The following is an 11,648-nucleotide window of genomic DNA, read 5'->3' on the forward strand; positions in this document are numbered from 1 at the left end:
GTTTTCCATCTAGATTAGCACATTCACTTAAAGGCAAAGGTGTTAAATCTAGTGGAGTTAAAGGATTTAAATCATAAACAATTTCAAATGGAGAATATTTAGTAGCTGAATGCATAAATCTATTATAAACAAAATCCACATGTGGCAAACATTCCTCCCATGTTCTTAAATTTCTATTAATTGATGCTCTCAACAATGCAAACAAAGTTCAATTTACTACTTCAGTTTGTCCATCAGTTTGTGGATGACAAGTAGCTAAAAATAAAAGTTTATTCCCTTACTTAGCCCACAAAGTTTTCCTAAAATAACTAAGAACTTAGCATCCCTATTTGAAACAATAGTTCTATGAATTCCATGAAGTCTCATCGCTTTCTTAAAGAATAAGTTAGCCACATTAGATGCATCATTAGTTTTATTACATGCAATGAAATGTGTCATCTTAGAAAACCTATCAACAACCACAAAAATTGAATCTTTTCTAGTCCTAGACCTAGGTAAACCAAGAACAAAATCCATAGACAAATCACCCATGAAAATGATGGAATAGGCAGTGGCACACAAAGTTGACTTTCCCAAAACAAATACCCCTCAAATATATAGAATTTATTATAACCGTGTTTCACAAAATTTCTAAATATTTCACCAAAGTCACATCATGCTTATAAAGTTCTTTAACCAAGCAATCTAGCATCTAAGGTTGAAAATAAAACATACCTTCGGGATAATGCATTGGCAACCACATTTTCCTTACCTATCTTGTAGCGGATAACATAAGGAAAAGTCTCGATGAACTCAACCCATCTTCCATGCCTTTGGTTAAGCTTCCCTTGGCCTTTGATGTACTTTAAAAATTCATGATCTGTATGACTCACAAACTCCTTCGGCATTAAGTAATGTTGTTGTGTCTCCAAAGCTCTCACCAAAGCATGCATCTCTTTGTCATAAGTTGGATAGTTCAATGCTACTCCATTCAACTTCTCACTAAAATAGGCTATAGGCCTTCCTTCTTGCATCAATACAGCCCCAATACCTACACTTGAAGCATCACATTCAATTTCAAAAGTTTAAAAAAAAAATTGGTAAAATCAATAAAAGAGCATTAGTTAATTTTTCTTTCAATAAATTAAAAGACTTCTCTTGTGCTTCTCTCCATTGGAATCCAACATTCTTCTTGACAACTTTGATCAAAGGTGCTGTAATGGTGCTAAAATCCTTGACAAATCTTTGGTAAGAGCTAGCCAAACCATGAAAACTCCTTACCAGCATAATTGATGTAGGTTTCGTCCACTCTTGTATAGCCTTAACCTTGGATTGGTCAACTTTAATTCCTATAGCACTTATAACAAACCCTAGAAAAACAAGCTCATCTTGGCAAAAATCACACTTTTTAATGTTAGCAAATAATCTTTCCTTCCTAAGTACTTCTAAAACTAACCTAATATATCCTACATTGTCATCTAAATTTCTACTATAAACAAAAATAAAATAAACAACCATAAATTTTCTAATGAATGGACGCATAACATGTTTCATTAATCTCATGAAAGTGCTAAGTATATTAGTTAAACCAAAAGACATTACTAACCACTCATACAATCCATACTTAGTCTTAAATGCTGTTTTCCATTCATCACATTCTTTTATCCTAATTACATGATACCCACTCCTAAGATCAATCTTTGAAAACATGCATGTATTATATAATTCATCAAGCATATCATCTAATCTAGGAACAGGATGTCTATACTTAATGATTATATTACTTATGGTCATACAATCTATACACAGATGCCATAAATAATCTTTCTTAGGTACTGATAAAACAAGGACAGCACGTGGACTCATACTTTCTCTAATATATCCCCTTTTCAAGCAATTCACTTACTTTACTTTTTCATTCCTTTGTCTCCTTGAGGTTACTTTTATATGTAGGCCTATTAGGAATTGCAACTCCAGGAATAAAATCAATTTTCTGTACAATCACTCGAATAGGTGGTAAACCACTAGAAATTTTCTCCATAAAGACATCATCAAATTCCTGCAAAAGAGAAAATATGGAACTTGGCAATACAAGCTCTTCAGAATCAATTAGATGATTTAAATAAACATCTTTATAAATCATGACTAGTATGGGTTTATTACTTAAAAATTCTTTGTTAATATCACCTAAGCTAAGATAAAAAAAATAAAAAATTCTTCTCTTTCCTCTCTTTTTTCTTACTACTCTCGACCACCTCTCTTTTTCCCTCACTCTCAACTTTCTCACCCTTTTTCTCTCTCTCGGGTTCCTTTCTCCTTTTCCCCATAATTTTGGTTTTTATAGAAAGCTTACCTTGGTTTAATGGGTTAGGCTTACCTTCTTTTACAATTGGTGATGTTGTGGGTGGCATTCTTGCCTTCTCTTTTTGCCGTTTGGCTTCTCTCCTTTGTTGCATTTGTAATTGGTCTCTAAACACCTCTTTTGGAGACATATTGTTCAAGCTTAATCTTTTTTCCTTTAAATCAAAAGACAATAGCATTTTCTCGACCATAACGTGTAGTATACTTATCAAATTGCCATGGTCTTTCCAACAAAATATGTCCGGCATGCATAGGTACAACATCCACATATTTGTCAATGCTAAACTTTACCTTAGCTTGTTTATTCACTTTCATCTCACCACTATCATTTAGCCATTGAAGTCTATATGGTTTAGGATGTTTGATTGTTGTTAAACTTAATTTCTTAACTACAACATTACTAATAATATTAGCACAACTTCCACTATTAATAATCATACAACAAATATTACCTTGAATATCACATTGGGTATGGAAAATGTTTTCTCTTTGTATTTGATCCTTATCCTTATACACGGTCAAAACCCTCATTGCCACCAAACTCAATTCAGCCTTTGAAGCTTTGAGAGTCTCGGTTTCATCTTGTTCTTCATTTTCTATTACTTCCTCAACAAGTTCGGTTTCAGCTTCAAATCCTTCACTTTTAGACTCCAACTTGCCATTGCCTTTCAACACCATAATTTGTTAGTTTGGGCATTGGTTGGCAACATGTCTTCAGCCCTGGCACTTAAACAAACGATATCTCAAGTTCTTAAGGGTTTAATATCATATTTACATTCAAACTTTGGCGCTTGAATGGAATCAGGTCTAGTCTCTCTTCTTGGTCGGTTGGAACTTTCACCCTCTAGTTTCAGTTTTGGCCTTGATTCAAAAGCGGGATTGCTTCTCCAAGCACTTGAATTAGTCCTTCCGCTATTTGAAACCCCTCCAAACCATGAAATTGTACCCTTCTCTTGAATTGGTTCTTGATTTTGATGGCCACATGCAACATCTCCTCCAATTCCACATATTGTTGTAATTCTACTTGATTGGCTATTTCTCATTTGGACCTCCCAAAAACTGTGCCATTGTTGCCTCACAATCCTCATTCATGCTTAACCTCATCATGAGAATCTCCATCTCCTTATAGTAGTCCTCCATGGTCCTACTGATACGAACCTAGGACGACCTGCTCCTAAACCCGTATTATATTAGCCCAGATCTTAATTAAGTTCAAGTTCTAATGGAATTGACCTCAACCCCTAACCAACCTGTGGTTAGAAACCTTGGTATAATGTAGACACCACAATAGGGGATGGAAAACCTATTGATAAGTCAAGCGAAAACAACCAATTCTCTAATGGTGTTTTAGGTGTTCTCAAAGAACAAAGAGATAATTAATCTCACAAGTATTTTCTTAATCAAATCAAAGTTCTCTTCTTATTGAAAAATAACCCTTTAAATAGGCTTTGAAAGAAACAAAATAAACCCTAAAAACCCTAGGAAAAACCGGCCACACACATAAAGAAACCTAGTTGGCCGAAACTATACTTCCTTTCGTATAGTGTGGAAGATGTTGTCTCTTTGTATTTGATCCTTATCTTTGTACCCGGTCAAGACTCTCCTACTCACCAAGCGTAATTTGGCATTTAAAGCATTTAAAGTTTCGGCTTCATCTTCAAATTCTTCCTCTTCTTGCTCGATTTCACCTCACTTTCTTCACTTTCGGATTCTAGCTCACCATTACCTTCAGCATCATGATCCTCTTACTAGGGCATTGACTAGTGATGTGTCTTCATCCTTAGCATTTAAAACACATAATATCATGAGTTCTAGAAGGTTTAGGATCAGATTTACCTTCATTACTTGGTGCTTGGATAGATTCGGTTTTGGCCTCCCTTTTTGGTCGATTAATGCTTTCTTCACCTAGCTTGGGTTTTAGCTTGCTGTCATATGTGGGATTGCTTCTCCAAACACTTGGATTTGACCTCCCACTACTTGTAGTACCTCCAAATTATGAGCTTCCCCTCCTCTTGAATTGATTTTCAATTTTGATAGCCACATGTAGCAACTCCTCCATTTCAATATATTGTTGAAGCTCCACTTGGTTGGCTATTTCGCTATTCAAACCACCCAAAAATCTTGCCATCGTAGCTCCTCGATCCTTATTCATGCTCAATCTCATCATGAGGATCTCCATCTCTTTATAGTAATCCTCCACGGTCCTACTACCTTGTGTTAATGATTGGAGTCTTTGATGCACTAACCTATGGCAATGAGTCGGTACAAATTGCTTCCTCATGGCTCCCTTCATTTGTCACCAAGTAGTAATCAATCTTCTTTGGGTGCTTTGCTCATTTGTCCACCATTAGAGTGTGTAATGACCAAATTCCAAGGCTGCCAATTTAACTTTCTTAGCCTCTGAATAGTTATGACAGTTGAATATCATCTTCATCATCTTCATTCGGAATTAATTAATTTACAATGGAAAGAATAAAATAAAAACCTTCCTAAAGTTATTTGTCCAACAAATAAATAAATAAATAAAAAACCCAAAAAGAAAGAAAGTCAATCGCAAATTAGGTAACGAGTTGACTTTGACATCTTGGCTGAATTATGTCTTCAACCGAGCTAACTTATGTCTGCCTGATGTCCGAGCTAACTTATGGCCTATCCGAGCTAACTGATGTATGTCCGAGCTAACTTGTGTCTAGCCGAGCTAACTGATGTCTATCCGAGCTAAGTTGTGTCTGGCCGAGCTAACTAATGTCTGTCCGAGCTAAGTTGTGTCTGGCTGAGCTAACTGATGTCTGTCCGAGCTAAGTTACATTCGATGTCCGAAGTCCAAGATCAAATGTTCGAGGCAAGGCTCCGATGTTTGAGGCAAGGGTGTTTGATATAAAATGTCCGATGTATGGGTATCCGATGTATCAGCCTCCACCACTTGGATACTTAAAATAGGTCTTTTATCCTCAGGTATGGACAAGCCCTTTTGAGAATGAATTACTCTCTGGATAAAGGCAGCAAGGTATCCTTAAACCTTTTAGCTTGCGCCCTAGTGATCGGTCCAATCTTCATCGGTATCGGATCAGTACCGCAGCGAGTTGTCGGTGGTGTGAGCTCGGGCGGGTTCGCATCACCTACTTCTTTGTGATAAAAATTGTAGTCTTTGATGCAACATCCTATGATAATGGATCGGCACAAATCTCTTTCCATGGCTCCTTTCATTTGTCACCAAGTGGTAATTAGTTCATCGCCACCATTGTAATTCATAGTGACCAAATTCCATAGCGGCCAACTTTACCTTTTTTGCCTCAGAATAGTTATGGCAATCAAAAATCATCTCTATGCATTCTTCTGATTCTAGATAAGCCTCCAAATCACTTTTACCTAAAAATGGTGGTATGTTGACCTTAATGTTGCCAAGGTCATCATCTTCATCTCGGGCTTGCCTTCCATGGTTTTGTCTTCCTTAGAGTGCAAAAATATCCTCAGGGTTATCTCCAAAGTCACCTCCACCAAATTCTTCCCTAAAATGTACGCAGCCTCCTCGACCTTGTTCGTGATCTCCTTGAATTTCATGCCTTGGGTTCGACCCACCTTGTGAATTTTCAAATCTATCCATTCTTTGATCAAGTTGATCAAAGCGAGCATTCATCCTTTGAAGTTGTTCCAAAACCGCCATCATGTCGATAGGTTCTCCTCTACTTCCCGTAGCCTAGATTTTCCTTTGACTCCAACGGATTCCTCTTCAAGATTTCTTAATGAATCACCTCCACTTATTATCCTTGAATCTATCATGTTAGAGAAAATAATGCAAATAACCTCACTAAATTCACTCCCTCACGTGTTTCACTCAAACAAGGTCTCAACACTCATGTTTGCACACTAGTTTTGGCTTTTGACCCTGTCTTAAGCTCACACTCTCTTGCCTTTTTCCATTCAAAAGAGTATCTCAAAGTTCTAATTAAACACATTTAAACAACAACTAGATCATAAGTATTCCCTAATTTAACTTACCAACAAAACAGCAACAAAAACAAGTAAATACCAAGTGAATTTTAATACCTAATTCTGGGCTTTCTAACCAAGCACGATGAAAATTTAACAAGCCAAATTTCAGATTCAATAAAGAATAAACTAGGATATTAAGGACGAAAAATTCAAAGATCAAAGGTGGAAAAGGATCCTAACAAATAACGAGAACATAATTCGAACAAATATAGAATAGTTGTTGGTTATAGTTCTTGTGATTTAGATCTAAGTATCAATTCCTTTTGCCAATTTTAATCCAATCAATTTAGCATTCAAATATCCAGTAGCAATATTGAATAAATAAACAGCAACATAAGTAATTCTCAATTGAAATTCCACACCAAACAAAAATCAATTTTTTTCGATCTTTCAAAACCTGGCCTCCTTTTAAGCAAATTTTTTTTTTTTTAAACTTCGGCTCCTTTTTTTTTTTTTTTTTTTTTTTGGGATCATTTGCGGCAAAATATAAACACACCCTCCAGTAGCAAGAATCACCACCAAAAAATGGCAATTCCAAAGCTACAATTTTATCAAACCCGATCCACACTTTCAATTATGCAATATGATTTCAAATTCCTCTTTTTTTTAATTTTTTTTTTTTTTGAATATATGAATGCATGACAGGACCAGCCTCGGGAACCCTCCCAGGATCTCCTGGGTGGTCCCGCCAAGTGAAGTTCCACTAAATAATCTCTAGAGAATATCCAATAGAACCTCACCTTAAAACGTGGACAACGAACACAAGCGATATCAATAATACCTCAATATATATAAATATAAAACCACAACAACATAAAGGTCTACATCCGGCCTATTGTACCATAGGCCATAATTACACACATAAGTACCATAGTCTCTACTGAGTTCCATATTTAATTTCATAGCATTCTAAGAGTGTCAGCAAAGTCTAGGAGTACAAATAAGTCCAAAAGATAATGATAAATAAAGAAAGGATAAATACGGTTGCTGTTATGGAATGAACAAAGTGATAAACTGGGCGCGAGGCAGACTGCTACTAGCTGCCTGGGCCTAGGGGAAAGAATTTAAAACAAATAAAACATTAGGGGAAAGAATCTCAATGAGTGGCATGGTGTAATATAAAAATAATAATTTATTTTCGTAAAAATCTTTCTCTCAAGATCTTTTGTTTCGCTCTTTTGAAAAGTTCCCTGTTTAAATATCATTTCACAAAACCCAAACTTGTATCCCAATTTAATCTAAAAAATAATAATTTGATGCTCAAAGGTATAAATGAGCGATCATTATAATATTATAAAATGTCTCAATCAAGATATAAATATTTGAGCATAAAATATAATAAACACAGTTCCACAAAATATTTATGAAAATGCAGTAATGATCACAATATTTGAAAATCAATAATGTACTCAAACATATATCATGTACCATTCGATGTACCAACTGTAAACCGTGGGATATACCCACCTCATGACCCTCAATATACAAAAGGTATCATGGAAATCATAAACTGTCGAGACGTACCCAACCTCACAGTCCATGGCATAAATATCCTGCAGGCTGAACCCAACCTCACGGTACCGTGGCAATAATAACATGTGGGATAAACCTAACCTCACGATCCGTGGCAATAATATCCTGTGGGCTGAACCCAACCTCATAGTACCGTGGAAAAACCTAGCGTGCTGTAATATAATATAATATAATACTGATCCAAAATATTGGTACTACATGGTACATCAATTTACAAATAAACAATACAGTATTCTTAAAACAACCTTGTAAAAGCATATGCATTTTTTTCCAAGCAATACTGTTTCATAACTCAGAATAAATATTCAAATTCAACTACTTGTTTAAATATTTAAAAAAATTCGAATCATCATTTCATGAGAAAACCAGAAATACCCTAGTGAAATATATTCACCAATAAACCAATTTTAAGAATATAAAATTTTTAAAATATTTGAACATGTTTAAAATCATATAAATTTTCAATCTGTTTCTCAAATCAAATATTTTCCAAAATGCTCTAAAATCTCAATTCAAATACCAGAATACTTAATTAACATAATTCACAAGTTCACTATGAACTCATCAGAATTAAAAATCAATAAAAATGTTATTAAAATCCACATAAAATGATAACTCATATAAGTGAAAGCAGATATTATATATGCATAAAGCAATCATTTCAATCAATTTGTATATATGTAAAATATCCAATCACACATATATATTATTCTATATACCCACAACATTTTCAAAATAATAACCACTCACAGTACTACAGATGCTCACTCCTGCTCCTATGCAGGATCGCCTTCAGTCTCAATTCGAATGCCTGTAATATAGTAAAATATTCCTCAGGCTCCAAATAACTAAACCAAAGACACTTGTATGACCCACATGTCTTAAATTAATTTGTTAATACTACAAAATTACATAAATTGGACACCAGACAATCCAATTATACCGTGTGTCCTTATGACCCGATACCCAAAATTGGGGATTTCATCCTAAGCCTAATCTTTCGAAATTGGACCTCCAAAATATGTCATAATAATATCCAATTTACTAATCCAACACCAATTTTAACCAATTTGACCAATTTTATCCAAACACAGTGCCAATTTATCCGATAATTGACTAATTGACCCAAAAATAGAAAAATTATCAAACGACCTCCAAAATTCACAAACTTCATATCCACAGAAAGCCCAAGAGACAAGGAACCCATCATTATGCTCACCTTGGTCCAAAGATTCCTCCGGTGGCCGAAAAACTCGATTGAAGCTTCAGCCAAACTTCACATTGTCATATCTCCCAAACGTGAGGAATCTGGGAGAAAGAACCACAAAAATGAGTTTAGATGGTCTAAAAATGGTAGGATAGGTGTATGGGTTGGTCTGAAACGGTCAAAAAATACGAAAATCTGGCGACCCACCTTGCCTACTGTAGCCACTTTCTCCGGCAAGATTCCGGCACATCCGGCTGCCGTTTATAGTGAATGGTGCATGTAACAGCTTGATGGCCGGAATGGGCAAAAACGGCGATAACCCAGTTCGCCGTTAAACGGGTCAAAATGATCCAGTTCGGACCCATGGGTCTGGGAAGAATTTCTAGGGTTTTGGGGATGAAATAGGTATTTTGGGCTTTATTTCCTGTTTGGAATGCTTACCTAGGCTTATATAGAGCCTTGGGTTACTAACAGACAAAAATTGGGAACTGGTTTTGACAATGATATAAAACTTATGCTTAAAATTTTGTCTGAACCACAACTTTTTATCTGTAACTCAGAATTTGGCGTGCCACCTGTCTATGAACTCGTATCGACAAGATCTACACAATAGTACCTCAATCAAACCAAAAATATTGACCATTGAAAAAGTCAACTTGGATGCACATATTGTTTACTTGGTCAAACTTAGTCAACTTGGTCAAACTTGTTAAAACGTGTGTATTTTTGGTACGGGGTGTTACAATGCAACTAATTAATATTAAAATAGAAAATAAAAATAAATAATAAACCAAATTACTAAGAATAATATGCAACACCAACCAAAAAACTAGAAAACAAAAATTTGGCTAAAACAAAGGACCTAATTCGGCTATGAATTAATTTTTTTTTTTTTAATATGCAGAATGTTTATGAGTAGGAAACAACCTTAACCTATGGTTAAAATTGCAGAATAACACAAAACAAAAAACAAAAAAAAAAAGCAAATAAGATAGTTCAAACCGGAACAAAAATCGGCTCTGAAACCAAATGATATGAACCTAGATCGACTTACTCCTGAACCCGTATTAAATTAGCTCGGATCGAAAATGAAGTTTAGATTATAATGGTCACCTTAACCTCTAATCAACTTGTGATTAGAAACCTTGGTATATGATGAATACACCACAATAGGTGATGGATGTCCTATTGATAAGTCTAACTAAAACACTCGATTTTTATTCGATGTTTTCGGTGCTAAAAACAAACAAAGAGAATTCTTTCTTACAAATAAATTTCTATATGAATGATATACTGAATATTATTGAGAAAATAAGCCCTTAAATAGGTTTGAATGACCAAAGTAAAACCCTAAAAGAACTAGGTTAAAAACCAACCAATAGTGACTAAAACATGGTGTGGCCGAATTTCCTAACCTTTCCTAATCTAATTTGAATTAATTAATTCCTTAATTTTGAAATAGGAATTATTTAATTTACAAAAAAAATAATAAAATATCACTTTCCTAAAGTAATTTGTCAAGAAAATAATCAAATAAAAACCAAAATAATATATTATTTCCTAAAACAAAAACGAAAATTACAAATTAGGAAACTAGTTGACTAGTTTTCCAACCAAGATGTCTTTGTCCAATCACCAGTTAGTTGAGGCTCCAAAACAGCTCCAATATGCCATATAGGATGCCAAATAGGATTAGAACTAGTTTCCACATGTTACCTTTGATAGAAATAAGTAAAATTTGCTTGAAATGCAAATAAAATCTTTCCCAACACCAAATCCATTAAAACCAGCCAAGTTGAATGCTTCTACGCAAATGTGGCTTTTGAACAGCTTTACTTCTACTTTGGCATGATTTCGTGACCCCTTGAAGTGGTTAATCACATTCATAAGCCAACAAATTCATCCCGTGCTGCCCAGAGTCCATCTATGCTCCAAAGTAGCTTTTCGGGTTCATTTTTGCCTTCATGACCTAGATGCATAGTACTGGCTTTGCATCTTCAAGTATAACCATGCCCTCTTGTAATTTAATAACACCTTGAATAAAATTGACTAGATTGTCTTTAAATCTCTTACCTTGTGCCCTAGTAATTGGTCCCGTCTTCAGTTGTATAGGATCCGCATCCCAGTGAGTCGTAGGTTGTAAGGGTATAAGCAGATTCTCATCAATGACTATGTTTGCCCAAGTGCACTCATGCTTTCGCACAACACCACACATGCTTGCATGTATGCTACACATCAAAGCCGTAATCACTTGCCCACGCATGCACACAAGCGTAGTTGCCCACACCGCATGTATAAGATCACCACACACAATGGCAGCATGCCATGCCACACTTGCCCACTTATGCCCACGTATGCCCACATTGATGGGGGTAATCAATAGTTGCATAAACACATGTTCCCACACTAATTGGGATGTTAGACCAAGCCTAACCATGGCCTAGGCGTGTTGGGAGTTAGTCATGTCATATACCTCACATGTACCACTAGGACACCTTCTCCTTTAAAGAGCTTATTTAGCCATTTATTGTTTGGTAGGTTCATATATCAACAAGCCCAAGGAGTCATAATGGCC

Source organism: Ziziphus jujuba, chromosome 3 (assembly GCF_031755915.1).
Source record: "Ziziphus jujuba cultivar Dongzao chromosome 3, ASM3175591v1".
NCBI classification, from domain to species: Eukaryota; Viridiplantae; Streptophyta; class Magnoliopsida; order Rosales; family Rhamnaceae; genus Ziziphus; species Ziziphus jujuba.